General features: G+C 36.6%; 1 pseudogene across 1 annotated transcript; it reads left to right on the top strand.

Annotated features, from left to right (window-relative positions):
• The first annotated feature begins 1,261 nt into the window (after window positions 1-1,261).
• Window positions 1,262-3,786, top strand: LOC147547666 (pentatricopeptide repeat-containing protein At4g21065 pseudogene; annotated as a pseudogene). Its single transcript, XR_015238192.1, has one exon. The product of XR_015238192.1 is annotated as a pentatricopeptide repeat-containing protein At4g21065 pseudogene (transcript).
• The last annotated feature ends 244 nt before the right edge of the window (window positions 3,787-4,030 follow it).

Here is a 4,030-nt window from a genome sequence, read left to right as displayed (position 1 = left end):
TATTCCTCTCCTCTGAAAACTTCATGAGAGTTACATACATTCAAATGTAAAGTGTCTCATGAAGGGAAATGAATTGACTAGACACAGACAGAAAGATCCTATAGATTGATAAAAAAACACCCTAAAGGTCGCCAAAAGATCCTATAGATCGAGAATTAGAGACCCTAAAGGTCGAAAAAAAGATAATTACAACAATAATCTTAAACTAATAAAAGTGAAATCTTGATAGTTCTTTTCTCTTGACTTGTAATTTCATCTTCAATCTTCTTGAATTGTTCATCGTAGAATTCGGCGATATTGAATCTTCTTTTCTCACTGACATCTTTATCCATACTTCCATTCCTTAAACATATAAAATCACCAACAAATGGATTAAATCCTTCATCGAATTTAATTTTTGTAATTTTAGGAAATGAATATGTGATCCATGTTAGAGAGAGAAGATAAGGAGAAGAGGAAGAATCAATAAGAAGAACTGTGTGGAATAAGACTTTATTCCACAGAATCTCTCTTTAAAACCTACACTCCAAGATCTGAAAAGTAGTTTAAGAGATAGAGAGAAGAGATGAAACATTTATTTTCTCTTGAGATAGCTTTTCTTGTCCCCCTCGGTAACTATTAACTTCTCCCTCATTTTTGTTGGCCAGTGTTTTGGGGAAATAAGCGAAGTTTTGGGGGCAATAAGTTTTGGGTGTAAACAAAATTTGTTTGTTTCCTCCAAACATTTACTCTATTTTCAGCTTCTTCCCTCTTCTTCCTCTCCCACTTTCACCATGGACTCCGGCGACCTTCATCATAAATTCCGGCGAGACTCACCCTACAACACTTCTTCTTCTTTCTCACTTCTCCATCTCTTCTCTCTCTCTCTCTCTCTCTTCTCTCTCCTCTCTCTGCTCTCTCTGCTCTCTCTCTCATCTCTCTATATCTCCGACGAACCGGAACCCTAGTTTTCAGACGAAACCGATCTGGTTTCGTCTGGAAACCAAAAGATGATTCTAATGCACCATCCATGGCTACTGCTGGTCTCATGCTAAGAACTTCATTTCCAACTGGTCGTCGGACACTTCCGGTCGGCGACATTTTGCCGGCGACACTTAGGGTGTGTTTGGTTTATGTTTTTTTAGATTTTCACCTATTTCCCCAGAAACTATTTTGATTTCCCCAAAGTGCTGGCCTTTTTTTTTTTTTTTTTTTTTTGAAGGAACCCTCATTCTTGTTAACATCTCACACTTCACTAACACCTCTCAATTTCTTTACACTTCACTAACACCTCTGTTTCTCTCACAAAAGCATTTCTCTATCCATGAAAGTAGTTCAAGATTCAAACAGTAATACCCGCCAGAAAACAGGAAAACAGAGTATATATATTATAGACTAGAGAGAGAAACAGAATGTGTGATAGAGAGAGAGAGAGAGAGAGAGAGAAAGTGTCCATGAATATGTGTACACCATTAACTGTTACTACTTCCTTTCAAGGTCAGATTCAAAACCCACAAAGATCAACAAAACCAATATGGCTTTCTACTCCTTCATACACAAATCTTCTCAATCAACCCAACCTCTTATTTCTCTTTCAAAACTGTAAATCAATTCGTCAACTCAAACAAATTCATGCTCATTTATACACATCTGGTTTCTCTCACAATCCTTATGCTCTTAGTGCTCTCTTTGAATTCTCTTCTGTTTCTGATTATAGAAGCCTCAATTATGCTCTCCAACTCTTCAATACTTCAATTCCACCCACACTTTTCTCATTCAACACACTCATTAGGGCTTTCTCCACATCAAGATTACCTGATCGTTCAATAAGTTTCTTCCTTGAAATGATTCATAATGGTATCTCACCTAATAAATTCACTTACCCATTTGTTTTAAAGTCTTTATCTGCTGATTCTTCTTTGTTTTTTGGAAAATCAATTCATGGGCATGCAATAAAAGTGGGTTCCAGTTTGGATTCGTATGTTCTTAGCTCATTGATTCATTTTTATTCAATGTGTGGAGTTCTTGATGATGCTTGGAAACTGTTTGATAAAATTCCTGAAAGAAATGTTGTTTGTTGGAGTTCTATGATTTATGGGTTTGTTCAGGTAAATCAGTTTAAAGATGCTTTATCTTTATTTAATGAGTTTCAAAATGCTGGACTTGAACCAAATGAATCTATATTGGTTAGTGTACTTTGTGCTTCGGCTCACTTGGGTGCTTTAGAACAAGGAAGATGGATTCATTTATATGTTGATAGGTATGAAGTTCCATTGAGTGTTAATTTGGGAACATCTTTGATAAACATGTACTCTAAATGTGGTGTTGTTGAGGAAGCTTTGAAGGTTTTTGATAAAATGAAGAGGAGAAATGTATTATCTTGGACAGCATTAATATCCGGTTTAGCAATGAATGGTATGGGTCAAAAGGCGTTAGAGATGTATGATGAAATGTTGAGAACCGGAGTTAAACCCGACTCGGTTACCTTTGTTGGTGTCTTAACTGCGTGTAGCCACCGAGGGTTAGTAGATGAGGCGTTGAAGTATTTTGATTGCATGAAAAACGAGTATCAAATTGTGCCGAAAATAGAGCACTATGGCTGTTTAGTTGACGTTTTGGCCCGTTCGGGCCTTTTGAACACGGCTTTAGATTTCATACAAAGTATGCCGATTGAGCCGGATTTGGCTATATGGGGCTCTCTTCTTAATGCTTGTCATATACATAAGAATGTGGAAATTGGAGAGTTTGCGGGGAAGTTGCTTATCGAGTTAGATCCTCTAAATGATGCAAATTATGTGCTTTTATCGAATATATACGCCCATGAAAAAAGATGGAAGGATGCAATAGAGATTAGGAGTTTAATGAAAGAGAAGGGAGTGAAGAAGTGTCCTGGGTGTAGTTTAATCGAGGTAGGAGGAATTGTTCATGAATTCTTCATGGGTGATAAGTCGAACAAACGATTTGAAGAGTTAGAACCTATGTTAGATGAGATAAAAACAAGGCTAATATCAGTTGGGTATGTTCCAAATACAACCCAAGTTCTGTTAGATCTTGAAGAAGAAGAGAAACAAGAAGTTTTGTGTTATCACAGCGAGAAGTTAGCTATTGCATATGGACTAATTCATACTGATCCGAAAATACCTATACGAATTGTTAAGAATCTTCGTGCTTGTGTTGATTGTCATTCTGCAACAAAGCTCATCTCTAAGGTGTTTGATAGAGAAATCATAGTTAGAGATAGGCTTAGGTTCCACCATTTTAAGGATGGTGTTTGCTCTTGTAACGATTACTGGTGAATCATGGAAGATATAAAAGTATCAGTCTGTTTGTCGAAATCTGCAGTTTGGAACTTTGGGTTCTCCGTGAATAGTGAACCTCACGCGAAATTATGGTTGGACGATTCACGGCGAGGAAAATCGTAATACTTATTTGAACTTGGGTTATCGATTGATCGACCAAGAAACATGCTTACTGGGGTAAAACCCAAACTAGATGAAGTTTTCTTTGTTCATTTTGTATCCAAGACCCCTGGCTATTTTCCTTTGGTTGATGTGCACTCATTGATCTTAAGGCTGCCAAAATGTGGAATGAGTAATGTTAGTTTGAAGTCTTTTCTGGTCAAGATTTAGTTAAAATTTCAACATCTTAATAATGGCAAGTCAGTCATCAGAAGCAACTCATGGTGTAAAGTGCATTCTCTTTCTTTCATACTTCCCATCCTTCTTCTCTTTTCAATAGGAATATTCACCTTTACAGATAGAATTGTGTGGATGAAAAGCAATAATGAATTAATGATGTTGATCTCAATTTGTTTTAGGTATTCATAGGATTTCTCATATTCTTTGTCATTATCAAAATAATGATCCCAACTGATATTCAAATTGCTCTAGTCATCTAATTCAAGGTCTTGTCAAGTTGTATTGCAGAAAAGAGATAGTGGATGTTATTCCAACTGACTATGAGATGCTAAATTGGTGTTTGCTTTCTATTCTTTTTCAAATTCACATCTGAATTCTGAGTTGAGGTCTGAATTGAGTCGGCGAGTTAGATT

This window comes from Eschscholzia californica, unplaced genomic scaffold (genome assembly GCF_041429995.1).
Source record: "Eschscholzia californica isolate CP2 unplaced genomic scaffold, dmEscCali1.0.p SCAF_3, whole genome shotgun sequence".
Taxonomy (NCBI): Eukaryota; Viridiplantae; Streptophyta; class Magnoliopsida; order Ranunculales; family Papaveraceae; genus Eschscholzia; species Eschscholzia californica.
This window is presented reverse-complemented; position numbering and strand designations above follow the sequence as displayed.